At 40.7% G+C, this 18,720-nt stretch overlaps 1 protein-coding gene and 1 long non-coding RNA gene across 2 annotated transcripts in view; one reads left to right on the top strand and one right to left on the bottom strand.

The window, feature by feature from the left end:
- LOC119655257 (nuclear pore complex protein DDB_G0274915) overlaps nt 1-18,720 on the bottom strand; it is a 300,753-nt gene that overhangs the window by 123,326 nt on the left and 158,707 nt on the right. The gene's annotated exons all lie outside the window — the stretch shown is intronic.
- Nucleotides 413-14,825, top strand: LOC119655258. Its single transcript, XR_005249891.1, has 4 exons — nt 413-427; nt 13,680-14,212; nt 14,272-14,637; nt 14,695-14,825. It is a non-coding gene; the product is annotated as an uncharacterized LOC119655258 (long non-coding RNA).

The following is an 18,720-nucleotide window of genomic DNA, read 5'->3' as shown; positions in this document are numbered from 1 at the left end:
AGATAAACACATTTTGGGACAAAATTAAAGTTGCCAGGACCCAGATTTGCTCGAGAATGGCAGCGAAAAATTCCTTAGTTTAGTTTGCGTTAGGTACCCAACTACCTGCAGTTACTAGACTCTAGTTAGTTACATCCGTTCGACTGTAACGTTTCCATCTTTGTAGCGGCAACCGCCAATTTTGCGTTTCAATAATAGATTTTACGCTACATGACCATATAAAGGCATTTTCTAGTCAACTGCCGAACGCGACCAATATACAGGCAAAATATCGCGTGTGTACTCCATGCAGTCTACCGTGTTTTCAGATAGTCCCCAGTAACGATATGACTACACCACGTCGTAATAAGTACGTTCACTGTATGTACATATATGTATACAATTATTAACTGAAGGATGGATAACTAGAAGAATCGATTTTCGAAAGGTAACGATATTTAAATTTTCGCAGAGTATCTAGATAATTTCATGAATCGAAATCTAAATAATTAGATTTTCGGATACTGTAGTAGAAATGAGGTCAATTGCGCAACTTCTTAAGGTTTTGTGTAAAGCAAAACTTTATTAAAATTGGTTTACTGTCTCTCCTGTTCGTCACACGCATTTATCTCGGAGACGGTTTTAGTGATTCACACCAAATTTGGTGGAAAGGTGCAGTGAGTTACATACATACATGCAAAAGAGGGTGTACATTTTTTTTCATCAAATATAGTCGTGTGGGGTATCAAATGAAAGGTCTCGGTCAGTACATTCCGAAGCCAATATTACTTTTGACATTTGTTGGAAAGGTGGGGAGTGCGGAGGGGCAGAAGTGATCATTTCATTAAAGGATCCATTCTCAGACATCACCAAACCGAAAAATCTGAGAAAAATCAAGAGGCTGCTACTATATGGTACCTAGGCTCTGAAATACCCTCCATATCGATACCTGTTTAAATAAAGTAAATAATAGTACATTACAATAATTTTAAAAAGTTGGCTGCAAAACCCCCCTCGAGCTCATTCTAGCACCATTTTGCAACAATGTAGAGTATACATATAGCACGATCTTACCAAGTTTGGTGGAAATCGCACTATTACTAACAAAGTTATAATAGGTCAAACTTGTCGATTCTGTGCAAATTCAAGACTTCGAATGTTAATATCACCCTACAGTGGATATTCTCACATAATATTAGGTTGGGGAAAAGTAAGGTCGTATTTTGTCAATAGATGGCGACACTTAAACATATCTTATGTTGTACTTATGACATCGGACATTACTATATGGCGATTTGAAGACGACAATCTGGGCTACAGGTGTCTCCGTGACAGTTTTATGATAGTACGTTCCATTCTCAAGTTATAGCGCGTCAAAGGAAGAAATTCGTCATTTTTTACATTTTTACTACCTGAGAGGTAAAAATGAAACGAAGGCGGCCAAAAAAATTTATGAAGTTTATTAGTCCGATACTGTAACGGTTTGCGCAGCACGGCGTTGGTTCGATCGATTTCCTTCTGGTGTAGTGGATGTCGAAGATGCACCCCGCACTGGTAGGCCAATCGTCGTAGAAACCGATAAAATCGTCGAAATCATCCAAGTAGACCGGCATGTGAACATTCGCTCGATTGGCCAGGAACTGGGTATGGACCATAAAACCGTTTGGAACAATTCCAAAAAAAGCTGGATGTTTGGATGCCACACGAGTTGATGGAAAAAATCTCTCGGACTGAATCAACGCTTGCGATGCACTGCTGAAACGGAACGAATTCGACCCACTTTCGAAGCGAATGATGAGTGGTGATGAAAAGTGGATCACGTATGAAAATCTCAAGCGAAAAAGATCGTAGTCGAAGCACTGCGAGCCGGCCCAAATCATCGCCAAGCCCGGATTGACGGCCAGGAAGGTTTTGATAATTTCTCCTATCTAGGGTCGAAAATCCCAACTGATAACAGCTATGATGAGGAAATTCGAGCACAGTTGTTGTCAGCCAACAGAGCCTATTTCAGCTTACAAAAACTGTTCCGCTCGAAACGTCTCACCATAGGATCAAAGTCAGACAGCTTTTAGGGATATCGAATTGGTGACCTCGGCGCAAAACCGGCATGTCTGGAGTTCCTTATTAAGGCAGGCCTAGACCGGATACCGGTTGTTGCGCTGTTGATGATTATGAAGGTTTTGCTGTGTGTTTGGTGGGATTGGAAGGGAGCCATCCACTATGCTGCTCAACTGTGGCCAGACCCTCAATTCGGTCCTCTTCTGTGAGCAACTCGACCGTTTGAAGCAGGCGATTGACCAGAAGCGGCCAGGATTGGTCAATAGGAATGGTGTTCTGTTCCACCATTACAACGCTCGACCTCACACATCTTTAATGATCCGCCAGAAGCTACGGGAGCTCGAATGGGATGTCCTATCGCACCCACCGTATTGTCCGGACCTGGCACCAAGTGATTACCATCTCTACCGGTTCATGGAAAACGCTCTTGGTGCTACTAAGTTCGCCTCAAAAGAGGCTTGCCAAAACTGGCTGTCTGAGTTTTTTGCAAATAAGGAGGGGGATAATGGAGTTGCCTTCTAAATGGCAACAAGTTTGCGAACAAAACGGCGCATATTTGACTTAAATCGGATAATTCTAAGTATGTTAAATAAAGCGTTAAAATTCGATCACAAATACGAAATTACTTTTTTCCCAACCCAATATATGCATGTATTACGTGGTAGGTACGAATGGGACAAATGCCTTTGTAAAAGAAATACACAAAACTTTTCATATCTGAAGCGTCCGTGGTTTCCGGACTTGTTTTAAGGTTTTGTGTGAAACAAAACCCTTATCTGTTACACCCGATTTAATCGGAAACGGTTAAATGAATTGTGAAGAAATTTAGTGAGAAGATGTGGTCTGTGGGTCCCTTTACATGCAGTGAGTGGCGCTACTATGTTGAGTTTGAAGGGGGCATGCAAAAGTTAGATGCAAATTTTGTTATCGCCGAATATGGCCTTGTGGGACATCAAATGAAAGGGCTCGATACTTTCAGAAACTGATCTTATTTTCGATATTGGGTGAAATATCTGGGAGACAGGGCTCAAAATGTGTGCCCTAAAAAGTGGAACAGGTCAGGTTCTCAGAACCTACCCAACCGAAAAATCTGAAAGAAATTATATTGTTGTTGTATATATCTCATTCCGATATCTGCCCAAATAAAGTTAATAATCATAGATTACAATGTTTTTGAAATTTACCGGAAAATCCTCCTTAACTTCATCCCAGAAGTATGAAATTTGACAATAGCAAGGCGATAATATAGGACATAATTCTGAAAAGTTTGAAAGCAATCCGACTATTATTATTAAGTTATAGAAGGTCAAGTCTTCGCATTTCAGGTAAATTTTTGGCAACGTAATATGTGTATGAAGTCATCATCATATAAATTGAACTTATATGAACAGAAGACCTTTTACGTTCTTTTAGTTATTTGCATATCAGCGCCAATTACTCGAGGTAGATATGTGTGTGTATATGTATGTGCTAATAGAGCTTGCGGGTAGCAATTAATATAATAGACATGTGTACTTGATTATCAGCGGTTTTTAATTTACGTACATGATATACATATGTATGCTTTTGTGGAAGGAGTAAAGGGGAAATGCGTGAAGATGCCTTAGATTAATTGAGCTGCGCACATACATATATATGTATGCATAGTCATGCGGTAATAGCCAATGTTTGTTTATTTACGATGAATACAGTATATATGTCGTTGATATGCACATATGTTTGGCAGAAAATAATGGAATATTTTGTATTTTTAGCTATGTATGGATGGAAAATCATACATAGTGAGTTTCTCACATAAGATGAACACAAAACGTTTATACCCGAAGCGCCCAGCTTCCGGTATCCCGACCTATAGATTTTCGTCTCATTTTTTTTTTAATTTATGCACCCACGATTCCCAAACAATGTGCATGTTGAGTAGAAGACATAACGACCTACCACTAAAGTAAGGCAAATTTTTAATTTCGCGACCTGAATCATTCGGGTAAGCTTTTTATTTGATATTGTTGCTACTGTTAGTGACGCATGTGCCAAATTTACATAGTTACGTTTCTGTTTTCTAAATTGCTACTCAAGAAGACTATGTTGGCGGAGCAAATCCAGTGACACGGGGTGTCTGTATATCTTTGGGGTAAGGACAAGGTAGCTAACTGGTCCCGTGACCCATTTGGTTAATGGATTGTTGTGTCGATGGCGTTTAGATGGTTTAGAAGCCATAAATAGCTGTGCAATGCCACATGCCCGCAATCACGTGGGCACACGTGATCTACATCACATATGCACACGGCACTGATGCCACACCTTATGCGCGGAATATTTTTCGCGCATTTAGCGTCGATGGTCGAACATGCGGCATGATTTTTCTCCATCAAAAATTTCGAACAATGCGCTGGGAGTTGAATTGCCTGTATACAATTTTCCTGCAAATACTACATGGGGTTAAAAATTCCGCGGACTCGAATACAATTCCTATTCTGAATATATGTCCAGCTGGTGAATTATCGCCTGTCAGAATGCCTACAATACTCTTGTAAGTCCTCTTGCTTTTCAACAGGATAAAAAAACGACAGGATAAAAAAAATAAAAAGGTGAAATTTATACACTTTTTATTTTGAATATGTGTCCAACTGGTGAATTATGGCCTGTCAGAATGCCTATAATACTCCTGCAAATCCTCTTGCTTTTCGACAGAATAAACTTTCGGTATGCATGTTAGATTTTTACATTAGAAGTTTGTCATTATGGGAAGCTTATTCCCAGCTTATGAAGGCAACCTTAGCCAATGTTACTCAAATTTCAATTGCTGGTTCCGGTACCGGGTGAGGGAGATGAAACCCTCTTTTGCTAAGGTATCCGAGGTTTCAGTTCTCTCTACGCCACAGTGACCCGGTGCCCAGAGTATTGAATCGAGAAATAGAGTTCAAACGGTTTCTGCATTCCTGAACGATTTGTGAGGTGATCAACGGATTACTCAACACCGTCAATGCAGCCTGGCTATCGCTGCAGATTGCGATGCGCCTGCCTTTCAATCGCTCGTCAATCACTCAGTTTGCCGCCCTTAAGATCGCATATACTTCAGCTTCAAAAACCGTTGCATATTGTCGCAAGGGAACGCCTACTTCTCGTTTTTATTTAAGAGGTAGACTCCGGCACCACAATCCTTTTCTGCTTTTGAGCCATCGGTGTAGATTGTCTTTATGTTTCATATCCTCTAACAAATAGGTGTATGGGGACCCGAGAATCGGAAGGCACTGTAAGAACTAGATTCAGTTCTATCGGTAAACCTTCCAATGCGCTGTGCTCCCCACGTCCGTTGTTTCCCCATACATCCAAGCTATTTTTTCCGAAAAATGTTTCTAATCCTTTCAAGAGCCAGTAATACCAGATTTGTGATAAACCGGACTCTGTCTCCTGTTTGACTAATTCAATCGAGTAGAATCTCGTACTTTTCAATAATAATAATTCAATTCAATTAACTTCGATGACAAAACCTAATCGCTCAGTGCCAGAGCATGGTGGCCAGAAAAAATTTTCGTATTTGTGGTTGTTTAATTTAGTGTATAATTGCTTTTTCAGACGTGCAAGTTGTTTCATTATCGTGGTCAAAGAGTCCTTTTATAAGGTTTTGTGTGGAACAAAAGCTTATTAAAATCCGTTCAATGTCTGTCTATCTGTCACAGTTTTACTCTGAAATGGCTGAACTGATTCTCACGAAATTAATGCGAGTGGTGCCATTTTGTTGAGTTTGAAGAGGGGCTCCCCACACATGCAAAAGGGGAGTGTAAAATTTTTTCCCACTAAGTATTGTCATGCGGGATGTCAAATGAAAGGGTTCGATTAGTAGTTTCCGAAAATGATCTTATTCCTGATATTATATGAAACATGGGGGAGTGAGCGTTCAAAATGTGCGCCTCAAAATACATCCCGTTTCGTTATCTGCACAAATAAAGTTAAAAATAATATATTACCATATTTTATAAATTTACCCGAAAACTCGCCTTAAGTTCATCCTAGAAGTACAATTTGGCAAGAGTGTAGCTGATAATGTAGCACATAATTCTCGATAGTTTGAACCCAATTCAATTATTATTAATAAAGTTATTGGAAGTCAAATTATTCTATTCCATGTAAATTTGTTGGATTCTAGGACGTGTATGACATCATCATCATATTTATACAGTGAACTTATATGAAAGGTCCATGGATATAATATGGCTTCTCTTTTTTCGGTTTTTTTTAGTTTTTTGAATATTAATATCAATTATTGGAGACAGGTGTGTATAGGTTTATGCTAATGAAATTTGCGGGTAGTATTCAATAAGATGGACTTGACACCATTTACATCTTTACTATGAATGTACATATGTATATTTTGTTTGGCAATATATGACGGAATATTTTGCATTCTTGTATGTATGAACGAATAATTGCTGACACAAGATGGACACAAAACCTTTATACCTGAAGCGCTGAACTTTCGGTGTCCCAACTTGTTTTTCTAATAACTCATTCCAATAATATTACGTAATATTTGTCCTGCAACGGTTTTGCATCCTTTAAGATACTTGCTCAGAAGACGGAACATTTACATAAACAAATATAGATCGTAGTGTATAAACATTTAATGTACCCATTCAATTCGATATGGTACGCACATTTCATCTCTTAGGGAGCAGTGATTTGAGGCGAAAGAGGCAACTTTAATCCACTATTATTAACTTTATGAGCAGATATCGTAACGGAGAGTTTTTCGGAGCCTTGATACTATGTGCATTTTTTTCAAATTTCTGTGCTGAGTAGTTTCTGAGAAAGGGTTTTTGAAGTAACGGATCCCTTTCGGACCCCGCAGTCCTCGGCTTTGCAACCAATGTCAACACTAATGCCTGCTTCAGAAAGTATTCCCTTAGTTCCATTTTCGGTGGAAAAAATGTTACACCTCTCTTTTAGGGGAATGGGAAACCGCTTAAGTTCAACGTGGACCAATATAATTCATCGGATGCGTGGGGGTTCACACCATTCTACCGAATTTCGTGTCAATAGACGCAACCGCTTTTGCGAAAAGTGCTTGTGACAAACATAAAGGCAAATAGGCTGCTACTAGACTACTGTCTACTACTGTAGATAACGACACGAGCCGCAGTTCTTATAATAATAATAATACTGAAATTGCTGCCCCGGGGAGCAAGTGACGGAAAGGAACGTGGTTTTAGTGAGTAGAAGTCTCACATAACGGTATGGGAGGAGCCAACAGTAGGTTTTGAATCCTTCCCCCTTCGAACGCTTTGGGCGACTTTTGCTTGTTTTAACCACTGCTCAGATTGTTTACTAAAATTTACTGGCTCGCCTAGTTCATTGTCACATACCGTCGCATGGATTCTCTAGGATTACGCTGAAACAGCTCCAACTTTAAATCATCCGCGCGTCTTTTTTGATTGATGCTAAGGTAATGCGGTAGCCATTGCGCAAAAAGTTTATTCAAATTTATTCATGCAAGATGTTTCGCATACATTCTGCTAACATCTTGAAGAAGTTACCTATATCACGCAGTTTTACTTTTCGGCTATTGAAAACAATACGGTGGATTTTGTCATTTTTTCCGAAACCGTAGCCTCTTCCGATGGTCCAGAACAATAAGATTCATAGTACATATACATATTACCATATTAAAAGTTACTGCATCACTTACAAGCTTTTGTGGTCGAGGAGGAGACTTGATGTAACACTTTTCAAGCCATTTTTTTTGTTTTGGGCAAGATCTTTCCCCACTTAAAAGCAATGTTTAATTAACGAAACTCTTTGTTACCCCATGCCATGCAACCGAATGTAACTTTAAAACCAGTCAACGCAATTTTGTCAAGCTTCCAACGAAACTGCTAAAGATTGACACTATTGGAATGTCATGTGGAATCTTGTTTTGCACTGTGGTTCAAATAATTTTGGCGATGTTTACAATGTCTGACTTTCTAGAGCAAGGAGGTCCCATTAAAACTAGTTGATGACATGGGACGTCCCAAATAACCATCAATGTCAGCTGATGAGAAAAAAATTAAGGTATTGGTAAATGAAAATCCCTGATTGACAATTACAGACTTTGTCGACGAACAACAATTTTCAATAATCATTTGCGCCCCGGAAGAGTCAAACCTAATTTGGTGCTAAAATAATAAACTCCTTTGGAAATGAGCATCGCGTTAAAGTTTACGAAAAGATGATTTCTGACTATCAGGACTTCTACGAATGCATTATTACGGGTAACTTGGACCTATGTTTATGATTCAGAAATAACTGATAAATCGAGTGGATTTCAACGGCGAGGCAATATCAAAACCATCGCGCCAAAGTTACTTAAAAATCAAGGTTCAAACTGTCAACACGAAATACTGCTTCGTTTGCGTGAAGCTGTTCGGAAGGTGAGGCCGGATCCACGGAAGGACAACTCTTTGTGCATCGTAATAATAGTGAAAAAATGGTAAAAACTGAAAATTGAAAATTTTTTTTCAACACATAAAACATGTTTAATTTTGGGTATTTTCATCTGCATTGTGGCTAGTTATGGAAAATTAAAACCTTTTTGGTTAGGCAGGTTCGCGTAGGCAGCGGATGAAGTGAACTGATCAAATGAACCTCTCCACCATCCGCTCCTACTACGAAATAACGGTGGGGCAGGTACAACATCTTACCGCCCCTTGTTGCACCAGAGATTCGTCGATCGTTTCCCGCAATTCGGGCACGTGATTGTGCAGCGAGTCGCAGACCAGTACCGCTTTATAACTCGCAGCGACACAATACCGGCCATCATCAGGGAGCGTATATGACTTGAGATCATCGGGAAACCGAGAGTCGATGGGGCAGACATGGCGACATCAACAACACCACCTCGCACTGCAGGCAACAGTTTCAGTACTCGCCGAGCACCCTTCTCCATCGTCCAGCTGAGGTTTTCGCTGAGGTTGGGGACGAGTTCCAAACAGCGTGTATATAATTCTCGGATATGGATCTTTTGCATAGACCAAGTATTCCCAGGTTCTATGCATCTCCAGCAACTTCGGGAATTCTATCTCAAATCAATGATGAGATTGCATCTTACCTGTGTGCTGATATGTCGCTGCTGCAACTACAATCACTTGTGTATTGTAGTGCAGTTACGGCTATCAGGTTGCAAGGTCAGAAGATTCGCTTTCGTGTTAAATATTGTTCGTTCGAAAATTCGTCTGAAACGGCGGGACTCACTAAGGCAGGGCATTGCTCGACTGATTGAGATCAGCACTGGCAATGCCAGCAGACGAGTGATAAATAAAGTGCAGAGGGTTTACAGAAACTATGCCATCCCCAGTGAGACATCCGTAGTTGAAATTCTGGACAGACTAAAGCAGAAACTACCAGAAAGACATTCCAGACGTGTCCAGGATACAATATACGCGAGGAACCACGTTGAGAGATCTGAAAAAGCTCCGTTCAGATCTCTCAACGAATCCCAACAGAGCTTCCAGACAGTACGGTTTTCGGTGACGGAAGCGAAACAGCATTGGGGTGGACTTGGTGATGACCGCCGAAGACACCCGCCAAGCCAATATGCCTGGCAAGAATTCTGCGAATGTTACCGAAGGGAAAGTTCGACGAGCCATAAACAGCGCGAAGAACTGAAGGGGCCTAGGTCTGGATCCGGTGTAGAATTTCTGGCATAAGAAATTCACCAGCGTACACAGTCGGTTGGCACACAGCCTAGATGAGGTCATGAGTCGGAAGAAGGAATTACCTACCTTATACCTAAGAAAGACACGGTGTATAACCCCGCAGACACAAGACCGATTATTCGCTTACCAACCCTCTACAAATTCATAACGTTCACAACTAGTGGAAGAGTCAATGCGCACCTCGAGACTAGCAACATTCTGTCCGAGGAACAGAAGGACTGCCGAGTTGGGTCAAGGGGTTGCAAAGAGGAACTCATTATCGAGTCGGTAGTTATAGGACAAGCAACTAGAGGCTCTTCCCTATACGGAGGGGCATCTTCCAGCGGGATTCGTTGAGTCCCCTTTGGTTTTGTATGACATTGAAACCCCTTTCATGGCTACTGAATAATGCTAGAGGGCATGGTTTTGCAGTAAAGTATGGCCTACGTGCTAAGTGCGAACTGACACACTTGATGTACTTAAATGACATCAAGCTGTATACTGGTACTGATGACCATCTTAGAAGTCTATTGCGAATAGTGGACATATTCAGCCGTGATATTCGGATGGAGTTTGGATTAGACAAGTGTCGAATCCAAGCCATCCGCAAAGGTCATCACGAGCCGCATGCCGGACATAGTGTTGGTGACCTCCAAATCGAAGCTATGACCGAGACAGACTTCTACAAGTACCTAGGAATTCTGCAAGGAACCCATGCTCGAGTTGGTGATCTGAAGGATGCTCTGTTGTTTGAATTGCTGTGACATGTACTGAAATCGCATCTTTCGGGGAAGAATAAAATAAGCACGTTGAATGTATTCGCTATCCCTTCACTGGTTTACGCGTTCGGAATATTGCCGTGGTCGCAGACCGATATGCAAAACGTCCAGCGGCGGGTACGGACAACTATGTCGGAGCGGATGAACCTGCCTCGTGACATCGGAGCTAGGGGCGTGGTTGACGTGACGGCACAACATCATCTCCAAGTCGATTCGCTGCGCGCTTATTGTTACAGCAAAGAGCAGGCGAGTCCTTTGCATGCGGCTGTCTGTAAGGCAGACTGTGGGCTAATTCCACTTAACCTGAAGGATCGATCTTTCAATCCTCTGAGTGGGGTGAAGTCGGACCAAGAGCCGAACATGAGTTGTCATTGGTTGCCATTTGTCGATTTGCATATGTCGAGCAGATGGCTGTGTGCTGGGGAACTCTTTGCTGAGATGGAGGGGTTCATGCGTGCCATTCAGGATGGCGTGGTCGCCACCCGAGCTTATAAAAAGCTCATCATAAAAGAATGGGTGGAGAACGACCAGTGCAGAATGTGTGGTTCGGCGTTAGAGGCGTTGGACCATCTCATTTCTGGCTATACTGTTATGGCACCGATGCAATAAATCACCAGGCATAATGCTGTATGTAAGGTTATCCATCAAAACCTTGCATACAAACATGGGCTGATCACGGGAAGATGTCCGATTTGATAGTTCTGCTTATAGCATGCATTGGGCCCGATAAATTGTCATTGATCGCCATACCGCACATAACAAACCTGACGTACTGTTAGTTGACAAGACGGGTCGCTCCGCATATATTATTGATGTTGCTATCCCCCATAACAGCAACATCGAACGGAAATACGTGGAGAAGAAGATGAACTATCAGCCACTGGCTTGGCGGGTGGTTGTAGTTCCCATAATATTGTCAGCTACAAGTATTGTACCTAAATCCCTCACGATTTCCTTTGAAGGCACTTTCGCACGGTCTGGTTCAAACCATGCAGAAGTACATCATTCTGCATACGTGCCCGATGTTGCGGGGAGTTCTCGACGGATTCTCCCATTGACCTACCACCGGCGCACTTCATTCCAGAACGTAACGGTACACTACAGTAACACTGTAGGAGGCAATATGGTCAGCATTGCGGTCGTTCGAAATTATTACCCTGATTTGACTCAGCCTTGTGCTCTAGCCACTCAGCTATCTGGACACAATTGTATTTATGTGTGAAGTAATTCAATACTTTGTTGAGCCTGCATTATTAAATATTACTTTAAATATGTGCTTGGAAGTGGAATCAATAATTTTTTTGAGTCCGTTTTGTGATATGATATCCCCGAAGCAGGTCGGTTCCGCCAGATAATAATTTATTCTGTCATCTTTTCACCAGCATGATAGTGGTGTATTTTAACGAATATTCGTGTATGTTATAACGATATATGATACAGATATATGTTTTGAATTGTGTAGCAATGTATTGAACTAGCATTTAAAAAACGATATTTGGAAGCCTACTGCTTCTAGGTTTTGCTCCTGGCTGAAATGTTCTTCAAAACATGGTTTACGGGTCACGACCTTTCTTCCTTTGGATAATCATCCTTCTGAGAGTAAATTGAGAATAGGAAGTTATGACATGCAATTTTTTAGCGACCGAATGTGATAGCTTTGCTGTCAACAACTGCTGCGGAAAAAATAGCATGTCACTCTGACTGATAATAGACATTAGTTTTTCCGGAATATCCTTTCCCCTACGTAGAGTATTCCAGATAAACTCCTTGCTCCCGTTGAGCAGGTGAAGCGGATATCTGAACTTCGAACAGTGTACCAAAGTGATCTGAGGAGTACAGGAGGATCCAGAACGAAAACCAGACTCTGTTGATCAAGTTTTTTAGATACTTTTTGATCATTCCAGGAAAACAGGTAGTACTTCTGCAGTCTCTTAAGCTGCCCGTCGTCGTTGATAAGGAATTAACTGTTAACGTCACTGACTGGACCATTCAAAAACGGCGACCATCTGCATTTCTTTCGCAATGCGGTCTATAGTAGCGAAAGTGTTATTTGCGGAGGCTTCTGCTTCCCTAACAAGCACAGAAATAAATTTACCGCAATGCGCACGTTTATCGCAATGAAACGCGTCACGTTTGTTGAGATATTCCTCACCGTGGACAGGAATCTTCAAGTTAATATTTCGTCTAGTGCCGGCTCCCAGGCATAAAAGCGCGTTTTGCGGATGCAGCCAGCATTGATTAGCAGGGCCTAATTGATACCAATTTTTTGAGTAATATTTATACATATTATTCACAGTAACGTGGAAACAAGTCGGGAAACCGGAAGCTAGACGCTTCAGGTACGAAAGGTTTTGTGTATTTCTTTTATAAAGAGATTTGAGTGTGCATTTGTCCCATTAGCTTGTAGCCCGTAAAATATGCATATATTATGTGAAAATATCCACTTTCAAGTGATATTGACATTCATAGTCTTGAATTTGCAGAGGGGCGACATGATGATTTTCAGCAAATTTGGCAGGATCATGCTCTATGCTATAACCTATATCGCTGCAAATTTTTGTGATTCTAGGGTGAACTTAAGGGGGGTTTCCTTTCAATTACTAAAAATTATAGTAAAATACTATTATTGACTTTATTTGAACAGGTATTGGTATGCAGGGTCTTTCAGAGCCTAGACACCATATAGTGGCAGCCCCTTGACTTTTTTCAGATTTTTCGGTTGTGTAGTTTCTGAGAATGGGTTCGTTAAAAAAATGATCACCTTCAGCCCACCGCACTCCGCATCTTTTCTACAAATGTCAAAACTAGGACCAGCTTCGAAAAGTACTAACCGAGACCTTTAATTTGATACCCCACATGACTATATTTGATGAAAAAAAAATGTACACCCCTCTTTTGCGTGTATGGGGACGTAAAAGAATGTAACTCACTATATGCGTGAACGTTCACAGTTCCCACCTTTCTACCAAATGGTTGGTGCGAATCGCTACAACCGTCTCCGAGAAAAATGCGTATGATGGACAGACAGACAGACAGACAATAAACCGATTTAAAAAAAAAAAAAAAACACAAAACCTTAAAAAGAAGCTGACCCAACTCCAACTCCAGAACGAGCGGTTTTAACATATCGTCATACTTACTACAACTTTTAAATTTTCGATACTTCTAAACTATTGTTCGTCCCTTATAGAAATACATATGTGGAGCAACAGTCGTGAAGCGTGACGAGTGTAAAATGATTAGTTTACGGCCGAAAATCGATTGTTGTTGGGTTTTATGTTTACCTGACTCGACACCTTCGCGAAGTGGTAAATCAACTTGTCGGTCCACCAGCAACCGGGCCCGTCAGTCCATAAACTGAGCCCAAACTGCCAAAAGTTTGCTTCAGCAGTTACTTTCCGTGGCTGCCTAGTTGGATTGAGCTTATTCATGAGTTAGTATGGCCAGACAAGTTAAAAGAGTCGGTTGTAGCTCTGCAGTACCGGCAGCTGTAGGAGGCTTAAAAATTATTAATTCAGGAAGTGTTTCTATTATTTATTAATTGGTTTGTTGGCAAAGCCGATATGTGGTTAATAGGCAATTTTGTATGGTGGAGAACGACTATAATGGGCGTAGTGAATTTTTGGACATAATCTATTTTGGTGGTTCGCAGAATGACATGAAAAGAAAGCAACTCTCTATCGGAGGATAAGAATTGCGAAGCAATAATCGAACCCTATCGGAGTGAGTATTGACTGAACCAGATGCTCCAGAATAAGGTAATGAGGTGTGCTTTATTGCAGGCAAGAAAAAATTCAAGACGAACTGTTATATTTTGATTTAACTAATTTTAAGCAAGTTCGTGTCCGGTTCTCCCCTCAGGTGGACATCAATGTCTGGTGTGCGTCCATTACTGTCAATAATTTGATGCGAGGAGATCAGTTTCTTCCTACCCGCTCAGTACGTTATGAGAGACGATCAGCCAGTTGCACGCAAGAAACATAATTAGTAGCTCTGGTTAAGGCCACTGAGATCCCATTGAGAATTAAAGCAATTGTATAAGATGCTGATGTATTTGCTAAATGCATTGAAACTGAATGAGAACGTGAGACACACTTCAGGAATAAATCGAAAGATCCAAATGTGTTGATAAGGACCAGTTAAAAAAGGTAATCTGAAATTCTGCATCTGAATCTTACCTATTGGTTTTGTTTTTTATTTTATAGGATCAAAAGGACGGAGACTGACCCATGACTGCCCAAGCAATCGAAATATTGCACCGACCGTTTTCTATCAGACGATTTTAACATAGCATTTTCTCTCGCGACATCAACGAGTTTATCTTTCCAGCTTTCGTCTAGGCGTACACAACAGCTTAAACTTTGAATAATTTCACGAAGTAACGCCTCGAAACATTGGAGAACCCAATAATTAAATCCCTGTTTTCGGCAATTCCTTCAGAACCTAAATCAAACTCCGGGGGAAATTCTCTTTTTGTGTTTATTTCCAAGATTGATTTTTTATAGATAAATAAGCGGCAACCTGTTGGTAGAACACATTAAACCAGCCAGTTATTATAAAGATTTCAACATTTAAACATGTGTTTGCTGTGTTGATTTGTATGTATAACGAAATATAAATACCAATACCTAATAGAATCTAATATTCTAACCAACATTTCAGAACTGACTCTGTGCCTCTTGTAGCTGGCAAATTACGCCTTTCATTAATTCTGCTAAACGCATAAATCACACTGACACTGAATGGATGGATAAGTTTCTACTCGTCGGCCATCTTGGGACAGTGAATTCCATTAAATGACCTATCCATTGCCACTTGCACCTTCTTATTAACAGGTCTATGGGTAATTGACCTGTACGTCGACGAAGTTCTTCGTTCAAAATTGTATCAAGCGAAAGTTGGCATCGTGAAAACAAGTGCTGAAAAAGCTTGGATTTTTCGAAGAACAGTGGCGCTCACTTTGCATGTACTACTGCCATTTTGGAGTACAGAAACTACGATAACATCGTTGAAATCCGTGAAGAGCAGATAAAGCAGAGATCTGAAACGCGCGCAGGAATATGAAAAAATGAAAAGAAAAAAATTGAAAACAATCTGATCTCTATCGGTCAAGCTTCCAAAGGGGCTGATTTGATTGTATTTCTCAAGCTGTCGCACTTAGAACGAGTGTGCTTCTTTGGAATTTTAACAGTTATTCCTTTTTTCGCTCGCTTGGAAACACCTCAAATTCCAAGGATTGACGAACGATTGGAGGTAGCAATTCAGCAGAGACTGCAGAGTTTACACTGAAAAGTTTCGAACGGATGAGTCAAAGTCTGCAGCAGTCCGCATCCGGATGTTAGAGTGATTTGCTATATCATCCACAAGATATGGGGCTTCAGCAGATGTTATACAGAATTAGAATATTATGTCAGAATCTCCTGCTTATCATCATGGCTAATTTCCCTCACAGGATAATCTAAGGACCCACAAACAATTACCAGCTTTTCCGTGATAAGGTATACGATAAGCACAGAACGCTGGAAGGAAACCGTTTTCCATGAGTGGACCCGCTAGCTTGGTCGCATAAGTTCAATTTGCTTTCGATAATGCAATTAAGTTGATGCGGACTTAGGACCCCCTTCATTCTCAAAACGAATGCAATCGTTTTTTGCCTTCTATTCTGTGATGTACAATGTCGGCTGCAATTAAATCGGAAAGCTCATATAACATCCAAACATACAATGGTAGGAATTACTTCTGTACAAGAGATTAGGGAAGCAAGCCAAGATGAATAGGGACCGTATCTTTTTTTTAATTTTGCTCAACTCTACAAACCAATTTGCTTCTTCTGTGACCATGCGCAGTCAATAGTATCTTAAAGGACCATCGTTTCTCTCTCTTAGTTACTTTTACACTGAAAATCTAGAATAAGATTGGTACCCACTATTGTGCTTTAAAACCGACAGGAAATTCTAAACACTATGGAATGATCAGGAAGCATATCACGAGTTCTAATATCACATATAATGTAGGATATCAGAGCGTTAAACGAAAACCGGCCATTCATACCTAATTATAATAATAATCGTTAGCGCAACAATCCAATTGGATCATGGCCTTGAAGTGTGTTAGGCCACTTCATTCAAGACCATAACGGTACACTACAATACACTGTAGGAGCCAATGTGATCAGCATTGCGCTCGCATACCTAATAAGCTCGATTATAAACCTGCCAGATCCTATCAACAACCTCATTTGAGTATTATTTTTACGAACCATAAACCTCAACAGACTGGTATAAAGGTATCGTCAGAAAAGGACAATTGTAAAGAGCCTGGAATTAGAGAATGAAGAAAATTACGGAAACCGTACAAAAAGAGGAGTCTCTCTCTACACACATGCAATTCCAAGTACCTCGTCTATCAGTTCAATTCCTTCTGGGGTAAACTAACATCAAACTATTATACTATTCAATTATGTTATAGTGCTGACTTTCACGGAGAATCTTTACCATCCTATTAGTCTGCTTGTGCTATTTTTTTGACCCAAATTATCTAAAAATCTTTCAAGTGTTTATACTCCGTATCGATTACTCGAATTACTGGAAGATAGCCTATTCCCGCTCACAACTTCATTTTGAAGTGCCGGATAGAGAAACACTATTTTCTTAATATCGTTATCCGTGAACGTCCACGTGCACTTGACTTCGTCTTTTGACTTTTAGGTTTCACGCCTTTTTCCAAGAAACAACTGTTCCTACGCCTCATTTTCCCATTCCTATCTTGTCCTTGCTAGTATATTTCAAGAGGTGGTCGTCTCTTATGTTTGGCTTTGGGACTTAATGTCTCGTAGGTGATTGCCTTCCAGAAGTCTCTGCATCTATGAGCCTTTGGCCTACACGCTGAAAGGATTGCCTTTCTCTACCTTGGTGTGAAACACTACTACTACTAGCGACGGTGTTAGGTTTAATTCCTTAAAAAACATGCTAACTGTGAAAAGTCCCTTTAACTGAATGCAGATGGAAATATTACCTGAAATAGATGTAGTAAAATAAATGGTGTCACCAAACATTGCAAGGCTAATCTCAATTGCCTTCAGATGACACAGCAAGGCGGGAGGCCCTAGATCACTGAATCAGAAAAAGATTTCAGATGATAATCACGGCATCCTGCTATGCGAGGTATTCAGATCCATGTGCGTGGTCAGAGGCTTATTTTCTTTGACTTTGATTGAAAATTCTGTGCCGGATTGAGTTTTATCATCCATCTCGGTGCATATTTCGATGCTCCGTACGTGATTTTTATTAAAGATGTGATAGTGACGGAAATCTCAAGGACAGGAGCGACATTCTTTGATTGGCTAATGAACTGGCGAGTACTGACGCATTAGCAGGCACTTCTACAGACCTACATGCAGATGCTAGCGGATGCAAACGATGAAACTCCGCAATTTTCTAGATTTTTTTGATCGGTCAGCTATCGTGGTTGACTATACCCAACTGAGATGTCCTTTGTGACCACTCCAACTTTCGTCAATTTAAAAAGAAATCCTCTGCCGGGAATAAGAAAAGGCCAGTCACAAGAGCAATAATTGGTTTGACGAGAAATTCCTCTAATATCCTATTCCGAAGCACGATTGACTGTTTGGATCGGTTTCGATAATTTTCTCTGTCATAAGCTCGGTCCTTTTGGAGTCAGGAGCTGTTCAAACCTCAATTTGCCGTTTCAACACATCACTATTTCGGTCAGTTTTTGGGTTAGACTTAGACAATCTTAGGTAAACAACTATTGTCCGCGTGGATTACAGGATCGTAACATCTATATATATGCGATGGCTCTCTTTCCGCGGCAGATATTGCTTTAGATTGAGTATTGGTGTAGACCAAGACACCGGACAGCTACTACGGATAGCAGACTGGTTGACCTCCGCTCAAAGCCGGGATGTTTGGAGTTCTTTATTAAAGACATAAATGTTTGCCCCATTGATGACGCCACATTACTGCCCTGTGTCACGTCTACTTCCACAACGTTATAATTCAAAGTTGAAAAATCTGAGGTTTGCATTATAATTAATTTTCCTTTATTTTTTTTCAGAAATTTCGAAGAATTTCGCTGAGTTGGGCAACATACAAACCGCGTTAGGTTAGGAAGAAATTTAACTGACGTAATAAACCTCGAAGACGAATCAACCAACAACATCAAACCACACTGGTTAAACACGAAGAAGAGTAAGGATAGGAGAATACAAC

This window comes from Hermetia illucens, chromosome 4 (genome assembly GCF_905115235.1).
Source record: "Hermetia illucens chromosome 4, iHerIll2.2.curated.20191125, whole genome shotgun sequence".
Lineage (NCBI taxonomy): Eukaryota > Metazoa > Arthropoda > Insecta > Diptera > Stratiomyidae > Hermetia > Hermetia illucens.
Note: the sequence above shows the minus strand (reverse complement) of the source record. Positions and strands in the feature narration are given on the sequence as shown.